At 40.2% G+C, this 13903-nt stretch overlaps 1 pseudogene; it reads left to right on the top strand.

Moving 5' to 3' along the window:
• Positions 1 to 9654: 9654 nt before the first annotated feature.
• Positions 9655 to 10182, top strand: LOC129539353 (small ribosomal subunit protein uS12 pseudogene; annotated as a pseudogene).
• Positions 10183 to 13903: the final 3721 nt, after the last annotated feature.

Here is a 13903-nt window from a genome sequence, read left to right as displayed (position 1 = left end):
ATGAACCGCAGCATTCCTGGCCTCCCTGTCCATCACCAACTCCTGGAGTTTATCCAAATTCATGTCCATTGAGTCAGTATATCACCCCTACTTGTAGGCTGTGTGGCTGGAACAACAGTGAGAAGATACTCCACGTCCAAGGACAGAGAAGTCCCAGTAAGATGGTAGGCAATGGAGCAGTGGCTGTATGGTGCTGGAGTGACTTTGAGGAGATACCCCACGTCTCAGGGCAAGGGAGAAACCCCAACAAGATGGTAGGAGGGGCAAGATCATGGTTAGAATCAAACCCCACACCCACCAGAGATGCTCAGAAGGCTCAAATATACCTTGTGTGCATCAGGACCCAGAGACCCCACAGAGACTGAGACAGAACTGTGTTTGGGTGTCTCCTGAGGAGGTATGGGTCAACAGTGGACTACTGCAGGGGTAGGGTCTCTGGCACTAGACCTGGGTGTGGCATAAGCCCTATTGGAGGACGTCACCATAACCCCAACATAGAGTCGCCAGAACTTACTCAGGACTGGGGAAACAGATTCTTGGAGGGCACAAACAGAACCTCGTGTGCACCAGGACCCAGGAGAAAGTAGCAGTGACACACAAGACACTGACCCAAACTTGCCTGTGAGTGTCCAGGAATGTCTGGTAGAGGCATGGGTTGGTGGTGTCCTGCTGCAGGGTTGGGGGCACTGAGTATAACAGTGACTGCATTGGGCCTTTTGAAGGAGGTCACCATTATCTTCATTGCCTCTACCATAGTTTGGCCCTCAGGTCAAATAACAGGGAGGAAACATAGCCCCACTCTTCAACAGAAAATTGGATTAAAGATGTACTGAGCATGGCCCCGCCCAGCAGAACAAAATCCAGATTCCCCCTCAGTCAGTCTCTCCTGTCAGGAAGCTTCCATAAGCCTCTTATCCTTCTCCATCAGAGGGCAGGTAGTCTGAAAACCACAATCACAGAAAACTAACCAATCTGATTACATGGACCAGAGCCTTGTCTAACTCAATGAAACTATGAAACATGCTGTGAAGGGCCACCCAAGACAGACATGTTATGGTGGAGACTTCTGGCAAAATGTGGTCCACTGGAGAGGGGATTGGCAAACAACTTCAATATTCTTGCCTTGAAAACCCTGTGAACAGGATGAAAAGGCAAAAAGATAGGACACTGAAAGATGAACTCCCTAGATTGGTGGGTGCCCAATATGCTACTGGAGATCAGTGGAGAAATAACTCCAGAAATAATGAAGAGATGGAGCCAAAGTAAAAACAGCACCCAGTTGTGGGTGTGACTGGTGATGGAAGTCAAGTCCGATGCTATAAAGAGCAATATTCCATAGGAACCTGGAATGTTAGCTCCATGAATCAAGGCAAATTGCCAAGTGGTCAAACAGGAGATGGCAAGAGTGAACATCAACATTTCAAGAATCAGCGAACTAAAATGGACTGGAATGGGTGATTTTAATTCAGATGACCATTATATTTACTACTGTGGGCAAGAATCCATTAGAAGAAATGGAATAACAATCATAGTCAACAAAAGAGCCTGAAATGCAGTACTTGGATGCAAACTCAAAAACAACAGAATGATTTCTGTTCTTTTCCAAGACAAACCATTCAATATTACAGTAATCCAAGCCTATGCCCCGACCAGTAATGCTGAAGAAATTAAAGTTGAACGGTTCTATGAAGACCTACAAGATCTTCTAGAGCTAACACCCAGAAAAGAGTTCCTTTTCATTATAGGGGACTGAAATGCAAAAGTAGGGAGTCAAGAAACACCTGCAGTAACAGGCAAATTTGTGCTTTGAGTACAGAATGAAGCAGGACAAAGGCTAACAGAGTTTTTCCAAGAGAATGCACTGGTCACAACAAACACCCTCTTCACACAACACAAGAGAAGACTCTACACATGGACATCACCAGATGGTCAAGACCAAAATGAGATTTATTATATTCGTTGCAGATAAAGATGGAGAAACTCTATACAGTCTACAAAAACAAGACCAGGAGCTGACTGTGGCTCAGATAATGAACTGCTTATTGCCAAATTCAGACTTAAATTGAAGAAAGTAGGAAAAACCAGTAGACATTCAGATATGAACTAAAGGAAATCCCTTATGATTATATAATGGAAGTGACAAATAGATTCAAGAGATTACATGTGATTGACAGAGTGATTGAAGAATTATGTACAGAGGTTTGTGACATTGTACAGGAACTTTGACTGTGTGGATCACAGCAAATTGTAGAACATTCTGAAAGAGATGAAAATACCAGACCACCTGACCTGCCTCTTGAGAAACCTGTATGCAGGTCAGGAAGCAACAGTTAGAACTGGACATGGAACAACAGACTGGTTCCAAATAGGAAAAAGAGTACATCAAGGTTGTATAATGTCACCCTGCTTATTTAACTTCTATGCAGAGTACATCATGAGGAACGCTGGGCTGGTGGAAGCACAAGCTGGAATCAAGATTGCTGGGAGAAATATCAATAACCTCAGATATGCAGAAGACACCACCCTTATGGCAGAAAGTGAAGAGGAACTCAAAAGCCTTTTGATGAAAGTGAAAGAGGAGAGTGAAAAGTTTGGCTTGAAGCTCAACATTCAGAAAACAAAGATCATGGCATCTGGTCCCATCACTTCATGGGAAATAGATGGGGAAACAGTGGAAACAGTGTCAGACTTTATTTTTTGGGGCTCCAAAATCACTGTGGATGCTAATTGCAGCCAGGAAATTAAAAGACGCTTACTCCTTGTAAGGAAAGTTATGACCAACCTAGATAGCATATTAAAAAGCAGAGATATTACTTTGCCAACCCAGGTCTGTCTAGTCAAGACTATGGTTTTTCCCGTGGTCATGTATGCATGTGAGAGTTGGACTGTGAAGAAAGCTGATCACCGAAGAATTGATGCTTTTGAACTGTGGTGCTGGAGAAGACTCTTGAGAGTCCCTTGGATTGCAAGGAGATCCAACCAGTCCACCCTAATCCTGGGTGTTCATTGGAAGGACTGATGCTAAGGCTGAAACTCCAATACTTTGGTCACCTCATGCGACGAGTTGACTCACTGGAAAAGACTCTGATGCTGGGAAGGATTGGGTGGAGGGAAGAAGGGGACGACAGAGAATGAGATGGCTGGATGGCATCACTGACTCAATGGACATGAGTTTGAGTGAACTCCAGGAGTTGGTGATGGACAGGGAGGCCTGGCGTGCTGTGATTCATGGGGTTGCAAAGAGTCGGACACGACTGAGCCACTGAACTGAACTGAACTGAACAGGAAGCAGGGATCAAGATAATCCACAAGAAAAAGAAATGCAAAAACAAAGTGGTTGTCTGAGAAGGCCTTACAGATAGCTATGATAAGAAGAAAAGCAACAGACAAAGGAGAAAAGGAAAGATATGCCCATTTGATTGTAGATGTCCAAAGAATAGCAAAGAGAGATAAGAAAGCCTTCCTCAGTGATCATTGCACAGAAATTGAAGAAAATGATAGAATGGGAAAGGCCAGAGATCTCTTCAAGAAAATTAAAGATTCCAAGGGAAATTTTCATGCAAAGGATGGACACAATAAAGGACAGAAATGGTATGGACCAAACATAAACAGAAGATATTTAGAACAGGTGGCAAGAATATACAGAACTACACAAAAAAGCTATTAATGACACACGTAATTATGATGGTGTGATCACTCGTCTAGAGCCAGACATCCTGGAATGTGAAGTCAAGTGGACCTTAGGAAGGATCACTACAAACAGAGCTAGTGGAGGTGATGGAATTCCAGTTCAGCTATTTCAAATCATAAATGACGATGCTGTGAAAGTGCTGACTTAATATGTCATCAATTTGGAAAACTCAGCAGTGGCTATGGGACGAGTCATGTCTGACTCTTCTGCAACCTCATGAAATGTAGCCCACCAAGTTCCTCTGTCCATGGGTTCAGTTCAGTTCAGTTCATTCGCTCAGTCCTGTCCGACTCTCCGCTACCCCATCAATCACAGCACGCCAGGCCTCCTTGTCCATCACCAACTCCCAGAGTTCATTCAAACTCATGTCCACAGAGTTGGCGATGCCATCCAGCCATCTCATTCTCGGTCGTCCCCTTCTCCTCCCGCCCCCAACACTTCCCAGCATCAGAGTCTTTTCCAGTGAGTCAACTCGTCATATGAGGTGGCCAAAGTATTGCAGTTTCAGCTTTAGCATCAGTCAATGGGTTACCCAGGTAGAAATACTGGAGTGTGTATCCATTTCCTTCTCCAGGGAATCTTCCTGACCCAGGTATTGAACTTAAGTCCCCTGCATTAGCAGGCAGATTCTTTACCACCGAATCACCAGAGTAGTTCAGATACAGAAGTTAGGAAGTGGAAATTGGCCAAAACTCAAAAATGGTCTTCATGGATTGGATTGAACACCTATATGAGAAGAGTAGAGATAAATCTTTTGCTTATTGTAAGAGATGGGACACAAATAATCTATGATGTGTATTAGCAGCACAAGTACTCTTATTACTGATGGCATCATGGGATAAAAGGCAGATGGAGAGGCTATGTAGCTTTATCACTATGGCAAAAACATATAAGAATTGTATTCTCTGGTTTCTTTGAAGAATCTATAGCATCTATGCTGAGAATACAAAATTAAAATCTATAATATAAGCATATACCTACAAAGGTATCACAAATCTTCTTCGGTAGCCCTGGATGAAGGAGCCCTCAATTCCTGTAGTTGTACCCAGAAAGGCTGAGAGCCAAGCCTAGGGTGTAACTGTGGATTGCAATACTGATTAGTGCTCAGTCTTGTTAATTTCCTTACATTGAAGACACTGAAAGTTACCTATGAGGATGGAGAGGGAACTAGGGCATGAGATGAACCAACAGTAAAGCCCTTAGTAAAAGTCATTCAGTCGTGTCCAACTCTTTGCAACCTGATGGACTATATAGTCCATGGAATTCTCCAGGCCAGAATACTGGGGTGAGTGGCCTTCCCCTTCTCCAGGTGATCTTCCCAACTCAGGGATTGAACCCAGGTCTCCCACATTGCAGGTGGATTCTTTACCAGCTGAGCCACAAGGGAAGCCCAAGAATACTAGATTGGGTAGCCTACCACTTCTCCAGGGGATCTTCCCAACCCAGCAATCAAACTGGGGTCTCCTGCATCACAGGCAGATTCATTACCAACTGAGCTATCAGGGAAGCCCAAGCAAACATAAATGAGGAAGAAAATTTTAACTTAAGTATTTCCTTCAACTTTCACATAAAATCCTTTCAATGACTATCTTTGGGGAAACAGCTTATTGATATCATCCTTGATCTTAGGATACACTTCTATCACCTCTGGTTTTAACTCAATAAGACAAGTCATATCTGAGGTTATTGATATTTCTCCCGGCAATCTTGATTCCAGCTTGTGTTTCTTCCAGCCCAGCGTTTCTCATGATGTACTATGCATAGAAGTTAAATAAGCAGGGTGACAATATACAACCTTGATGTACTCCTTTTCCTATTTGGAACCAGTCTGTTGTTCCATGTCCAGTTCTAACTGTTGCTTTCTGACCTGCATACAGGTTTCTCAAGAGGCAGGTCAGGTGGTCTGGTATTTCCATCTCTTTCAGAATTTTCCACAGTTTATTGTGATCCACACAGTCAAAGGCTTTGGCATAGTCAATGAAGCAGAAATAGATGTTTTTCTGGAACTCTCCTGCTTTCTCCATGATCCAGCAAATGTTGGAAATTTGATGTAGATGACACCACCCTTATGGCAGAGAGTAAAGAGGAACTAAAAAGCCTTTTGATGAAAGTGAAAGAGGAGAATGAAAAGGTTGGCTTAAAGCTCAACATTCAGAAAACAAAGATCATGGCATCTGGTCCCATCACTTCATAGGAAATAGATGGGGAAACAGTGGAAGTAGTGTCAGACTTTATTTTTTGGGGCTCCAAAATCACTGCAGATGCTGATTGCAGCCATGAAATTAAAAGACGCTTACTCCTCAGAAGGAAAGTTATGACCAATATAGATAGCATATTAAAAAGCAGAGATAGTACTTTGCCAAACAAGGTCCATCTAGTCAAGGCTATGGTTTTTCCAGTGGTCATGTATGGATGTGAGAGCTGGACTGTGAAGAAAGCTGATCGCCGAAGAATCAATGCTTTTGAACTGTGGTGCTGGAAAAGACTCTTGAGAGTCCCTTGGACTGCAAGGAGATCCAACCAGTTCATTCTAAAGGAGATCAATCCTGGGTGTTCATTGGAAGGACTGATGCTGAGCTGAAACTCCAATACTTTGGCCACCTCATGTGATGAGTTGACTCACTGGAAAAGACTCTGATGCTGGGAAAGATTGGGGGCAGGAGGAGAAGGGGACGACAGAGAGTGAGGTGGCTGGATGGCATCACCGACTCGATGGACGTGAGTTTGAGTGAACTCCGGGAGTTGGTGATGGACAGGGAGGCCTGGCATGCTGTGATTCATGGGGTCACAGAGAGTCGGACAGGACTGAGCAACTGAACTGAAGACAAGTCAAACATATACTTGACAGAGAGAGATAAGGAATGGTCTTCTGGGTTCCTTACTAAGAGCCGAGACTAAACCATGGACAACTATTAAGTGGAGTGGAAATGTCAGGACATTCCTGGCCTGTAAATGAAGATTTATAAGGATTCAGGGAAATGAACATACTCAGATAAAATTTTTATGACAAGTTTTTCTGTATTGCCTTTATCATTGCTTCCAAGAGGATCTGGATCATACTTTTTTCACTAAGAAATTAATTGGTAATGAGGGAAGCCATAGCATCCCTTAGGTACATTATGGTAGCTGCAGACTATATCAAGGGCTGACAGTGATTTATTTTTCAGAAAAATTTTATTTCTAATCTAAATGAAAATATTGGGATCCCAGAGTAGCGAAGGCCAGATAATCTTGTTTCTTATCCATCACCACAGAAATGAGAGTAATTATAACTATAGATCATGAGAACAAGTAGCTCTCAGATTATTTTGATTTTCAGACATCTTAGTGAATAGCTGATTAAACACGGGATTCCTAGAAATGAAATAAAGAACAGTGTGCTAAGATTCTATGTAGTATATATAGGAAGAAAACTGGACAGAAATCTAACTGAAATCACTCCTGTGAAGTTTCACACACTCTTTTCATATCTCAGTCCACAGAGCAATTCATAAGACCAAGAACAGTCAACTGATTAGTATTCAAGGTCTGCCTTAGGAAATATTCTTTAGTGTACTCTCAGGTATATAGATCTTTCTCCTACCTTCCCAAGAGAAATCAGGAGTAATGTACCAGGTAGAGGGAAATAATAATATTGTCCAGGAGATATTAGATATTAACCCTGAACTTATACTGACCTTTAGAGACCAAAGTGAGAGTGTGGAAGGACTTAAGGAAGGATTTAAAGGACCTCTAGGAAGAATTTAATGAGGTTATGATATAGATCATGTTTTGAATCTAGCATATTTAATGGTAGATCTCTACCATAAATGCTTTCCATAATTAACTGTGAAATATACAGCTGAGATTAAAATTAATACATGATATAAACCCTACAATAGTTCTTGATGACTAGGAGTATCACTATTATTATAGGAATTATGATATGCAAGGATGTTCTTAGGACCTTTGCATTATGTCCCCATCTTTCTCCAACCTACACTTGGATCAAGGCATTGAAATTGCATGGCCTTCATTAATAGTGCTTTCTGGTTGAGTTTGGGCAAGGGGAAATCTCCATGGAAAATTGAAGGGAGAGAGGAGAATGAACCCAGATAATGATCAATTTGTCTTCCTGAAAGTTTTCTGTGATGAACTTTGCCTCTTGAATGTGTCCCTGAAGGGAAGCTTTTCTGTTTATTCCCACAGTCCTCTAGGCCTCCAAGTTCACATTTTGACCCTGCATTCATTCATTATCCTTTAGATTTTCTCTAAACAGTTCCCATACCTTTGTCATTAGTTGTATTTGAAAAAAGAAGCTATTTTAAGTTTTTTTAAATGAGATAATATATCCTGTTTCCTCTTGACAGTGACTGATACAGAAGTCACTATATAATACTGAAAGGAGTAAATCACATATACTATGAAATATCATTAATTGATATGTACTTGATGAAAAAGGCTCAAAATCTTAACCAAAACTCATCCAATTATGAGTACACTATTTTAGATCATGTATATTAAAGTTGATGAATAAAATTACAAAGTTGATACAAGTATAAAAGTTATTAATGTTTTAATTAACAAGATGACTTCATATAAAAAGCATTCAGATTCCAGAAATAATGTGTGTTCATTTTGACTACACTTTTAAGACATATAAAAGTTGTTATTTAGTATTTGGAAAAAAAAATTCTCAATAGAACCAAGCAATACAAATTTAGTCAAACATATCATGTGTGTTTAGAAATGTCAAAATAAACTCAAAATAAATGCATCTACATTAGAGATAATTGAAAAGAACAGAAATTTGACTATAAAAAAGGAAACAATCTAAAAAATAGCAGAAGCAGATGTGGAGAAAAGGAAACACATCTGTACTTTTGGTGTGAATGTAAACTGATACATTATTGAAAATAGTCATTATTGAAAATAGTTTTGGATTCTTTACAAAAAACTAGGGCTCAATCTACCATAAGAGTCAGCAATCCCACTACAGGAAATATACTCTGAGAAAGCCACAATTTTAAAAGACAAATATACCCTGGTGTTCACTGCAAAACTATATGCAATAGCCTGGGCATGGAAGCAACCTTGGTGTCCGTCTACAGATGAATGGATAAAGAAGGAAATGTAGTACACATATACAATGGAATATTCAGCTCAGTTCAGTTCAGTTCAGTTGCTCAGTCTGTCCGACTCTCCGCGACCCCATGAATCACAGCACGCCATGCCTCCCTGTCCATCATCAACTGCCGGAGTTCACTCAAACTCATGTCCACAGAGTCGGCGATGTCATCCAGCCATCTCATTCTCAGTTGTCCCCTTCTCCTCCTGCCCCCAACCTTTACCAGCATCAGAGTCTTTTCCAGTGAGTCAACTCGTCGCATGAGGTGGCCAAAGTATTGTAGTTTCAGCTTTAGCATCAGTCCTTCCAATGAACACCCAGGATTGATCTCCCTTAGAATGGACTGGTTGGATCTCCTTGCATTACAAGGGACTCTCAAGAGTCTTCTCCAAAACCATAGTTCAAAAGCATCAATTTTTCGGCGATCAGCTTTCTTCACAGTCCAGCTCTCACATCCATACATGACCACGGGGAAAATGGAATATTACTCAGTTATATAAAGAAACAAATTTGAGTCAGTTGTAGTAAGGTGGATGAACTTACAGCCTCTTAAACACAGTGAAGTGAGTCAAAAAAAGAAAAATAAGAATTTTGTATTAACACATATATATGGAATCTAGAAAAATGGTACTGATGAACCTAGTAGAGAATGGACTTGTGGACTCAGAAGGGTGAAGGTAACGGTGAGATGAATTGAGACAGTAGTGCTGACATATATACACTGCTGCTGCTGCTACTAAGTCGCTTCAGTCGTGTCCGACTCTGTGTGACCCCAGAGACTGCAGCCCACCAAGCTCCCCCGTCCCTGGGATTCTCCAGGCAAGAACTACCATTATTAAAACAGATAGCTAGCTCTTTCGCTCAGGCCCGTGGCGCCGGCAGGATGGGCAAGTGTCGCGGTCTGCGTACTGCCAGGAAGCTCCGTAGCCACCGACGGGACCAGAAGTGGCACGATAAGCAGTACAAGAAAGCCCATCTGGGCACAGCCCTGAAGGCCAACCCTTTTGGCGGCGCTTCTCACGCCAAGGGAATTGTGCAGGAAAAAGTAGGAGTTGAAGCCAAACAGCCAAATTCTGCCATCAGGAAGTGTGTCAGGGTTCAGCTAATCAAGAATGGCAAAAAAAATCACTGCATTTGTACCCAATGATGGTTGCTTGAATTTTATTGAGGAAAATGATGAAGTTCTGGTTGCTGGATTTGGTCGCAAAGGTCATGCTGTTGGTGACATCCCTGGAGTCCCCTTTAAGGTTGTCAAAGTAGCCAATGTCTCTCTTTTGGCTTTATACAAAGGCAAGAAGGAAAGACCAAGATCATAAATTTTGATGATGAAAGCACGATAGTAATAAATTTTCATATACCAAAAAAAAAAATAATAAAATAAAATAAAACAGATAGCTAGCGGGAAGTTGCTATATAACACAGGGAGCCCAGCCTGGTGATCCCGCTTTCTGTGATGAACTAGAAACCTGGCATGGGGAGGGGCTGCTGCTGCTGCTGCTAAGTCACTTCAGTCGTGTTCGACTCTGTGTGACCCCATAGACGGAAGCCCAACAGGCTCCCCCTTCCCTGGGATTCTCCAGGCAAGAACACTGGAGTGGGTTGCCATTTCCTTCTCCAATGTGTGAAAGTGAAAAGTGAAAGTAAAGTCGCTCAGTAGTGTCTGACTCTTAGCGACCCCACGGACTGCAGCCTACGAGGCTCCTCCATCCATGGGATTTTCTAGGCAACAGTACTGGAGTGGCTTGCCATTGCTTTCTCTGATGGGGATGGGAGGAAAGCTCAAATGTGAGGGGATATATAAATATATATAATGATGGCTGATTTACATTGTTGTACAGCAGAACAGCGCTTACAATGTAACATAGCATTGTAATTTTCCACCAATTAAAAAATTTAAAAAAAACAGAATTAAACTACAAAAAAATAATAAAATTTTAATAACTTATTATATTTACATACACATATTTTGTTGTATGAGACAACTAATATAATACAGTCTAAATATAGACAGCAAGAATGCTACGGTTTTCTAACATGCTTTTACAAATAACGAGGAAGCAAAAATATATTTAAAAAGAAGTGAATGTATCTTTCTGCACAATATACTCACTGTGTTTGAGTTAATAGAAATATGTAGAACCCTGAATCCCATAGTTAGAAATCGTATCTTGTTTGCTCATGGAAAATTTATAAAATGTTAAGTATTTTACAATATACACTAAAACTCTGAAAAATATCAAAGAAACTAAGGACAAAACTAAAACAAGAAGTTTAGGTCTCAACAAGACACACCTGGATGTTAAATTGATTACAAAAGAAATTATGATGGAAATTTATTCCATAGTGAAACAAATCTTTTAAATAATAAGTGATAACGTGGGGAATTTAGCTAAAGTGATAATTAGAGAATATTAATAGACTTAAATGATAGACAATTTTAAGTGACCCACAAGCAAAAATACAAAGAAAAAACAACAGAACAGATCTTATGAAAAGCCACAGAAGAAACCTTAAAAAAACAACAAAATAGGCTTTGTGAAGATATAGAAAGAAATTCTATAAGCATAAATTAATGAATATAAAGCAAAATAGTCCAAAAGGAACAAATAATTTCTCTTTGAAATAAAAATAATGAAATGGACAAAATATTAAGTGAATCTAAACAATACTAAATAAGTTACAAATAATAAATATTAGGAGTAAAGATAGGTCCTAATTAGAAATACTACTAGAAAATTTCTATTAAAAACAATAGAAATATTGAGTAATATATTTCATCCTTGGAAAAGGAAATGGCAACCCACTCTAGTATTTTTGCCTGGAAAATTCTATGGACAGTGGAGCCTGGTGGGCTACAATTCATAGGGTTGCAAAGAGCTGGGCATGATTAAGCACTAACAATTTCATCACAATATATAAATTGCACAACAGTTAAATTAGAAGTAAAAGCAAGCATAAAGACACACACACAAAAAAAATCCTCCATGCATAGTTTTGTAAAATATACTTGTGGCCACAGGTTTAGATGTTTCCATAAACAAAAGCAAAACAGGAAAGTAAAATTATGTGTGAAAATCTGGTGAATCATAAAAATAGACATTTTTCAAAGAGAACAATTCATGACTAACATGTATTTGAAAAGATTTCACGAATGAAAAAGTCACATGAAAATTAAAATAAAATTGAAAATATACAATTGATAAAAATCGGAGGGATATATAATTTCAGTGTGAATGCTGAAAAGCAGAAACAGGATAATTTTTCTTTTTTACTGTGGATAAAAAAATGTCACCCTTCTGTAGCACAATCGGACAGTACCTTACTAAATTAAATGTACTTAAGACTCATTAAAACTCATTAAAACTATTGAATATTATTGCACATGCAAACTCTTCTGTAAGTCTTAAGGCCAAAAGCATGAAGCAGTTCTGTCTGTGATAATATAAGATAAGAGGCAGTGTTTGAATATACCAACGGATACTATATATTATTAAAAATGTTTTCAATATTCAGATTCAATGTTCTACTTTCCTAGAGTTATAACAATGATGCCATCTTCATTGGTATTAACCTCCTTTATGTATACATTCACATATTCCAATCCCAAAGAAAGGCAATGCCAAAGAATGCTCAAAACCGCACAATTGCACTCATCTCACACGCTAGTAAAGTCATGCTCAAAATTCTCCAAGCCAGGCTTCAGCAATATGTGAACCATGAACTCCCAGATGTTCAAGCAGGTTTTAGAAAAGGCAGAGGCACCAGAGATAAAATTGCCAACATCCGCTGGATCATGGAGAAAGCAAGAGAGTTCCAGAAGAGCATCTATTTCTGCTTCATTGATTATGCCAAAGCCTTTGACTGTGTGGTTCACAATAAACTGTGGAACATTCTGAAAGAGATGGGAATACCAGACCACCTGACCTGCCTCTTGAGAAACCTGTATGCAGGTCAGGAAGCAACAGTCAGAACTGGACATGGAACAACAGACTGGTTCCAAATAGGAAAAGTACGTCAAGGCTGTATATTGTCACCTTGCTTATTTAACTTATATGCAGAGTACATCATGAGGAATGCTGGGCTGGAAGAAGCACAAGCTGGAATCAAGATTGCAGGGAGAAATATCAATAACCTCAGATATGCAGATGACACCACCCTTATGGCAGAAAGTGAAGAACTCAAAAGCCTCTTGATGAAAGTGAAAGAGGAGAGTGAAAAGGTTGGCTTGAAGTTCAATTCAGAAAACAAAGATCATGGCATCTGGTCCCATCACTTCATGGGAAATAGATGGGGAAACAGTGTCAGACTTTATTTTGGGGGGCTCCAAAATCACTGCAGATGCTGATTGCAGCCATGAAATTAAAAGACGCTTACTCCTCGGAAGGAAAGTTATGACCAACCTAGATAGTATATTAAAAAGCAGAGACATTATTTTGCCAACAAAGGTCCATCTAGTCAAGGCTATGGTTTTTCCCGTGGTCATGTATGGATGTGAGAGTTGGACTGTGAAGAAAGCTGATCGCCGAAGAATCGATGCTTTTGAACTGTCATGCTGGAGAAGACTCTTGAGCGTCCCTTGGACTGCAAGGAGATCCAACCAGTTCATTCTAAAGGAGATCAATCCTGGGTGTTCATTGGAAGGAATGATGCTAAGGCTGAAACTGCAATACTTTGGCCACCTAATGTGACGAGTTGATTCACTGGAAAAGACTCTGATGCTGGGAAAGGTTGGGGGTGGGAGAAGGGGATGACAGAGAATGAGATGGTTGGATGGCATCACCGACTCTATGGACATGAATTTGAGTGAACTCCGGGAGTTGGTGATGGACAGGGAGGCCTGGTGTGCTGTGATTCATGAGGTTGCAGAGAGTTGGACACGACTGAGCAACTGAACTGAACTGAACTGAACTGAAGTGGTATTTTAGGATTTCTCTCCATTCAGTCAATAGACATAAATGTATTAAGATCTAACGTATTTGAAGATTTCTTCCTTAACGTTTACATTACCTATTAAGTCCTCACAAAAAACAAAAGGATATTATGTCATACTTAACAAAATTTGTTCATTGGAAGGACTGATGCTAAAGCTGAAACTCCAATACTTT

Source organism: Moschus berezovskii, chromosome 11 (assembly GCF_049115385.1).
Source record: "Moschus berezovskii isolate FMDL1 chromosome 11, NW_MosBer_1.0, whole genome shotgun sequence".
Lineage (NCBI taxonomy): Eukaryota > Metazoa > Chordata > Mammalia > Artiodactyla > Moschidae > Moschus > Moschus berezovskii.
Note: the sequence above shows the minus strand (reverse complement) of the source record. Positions and strands in the feature narration are given on the sequence as shown.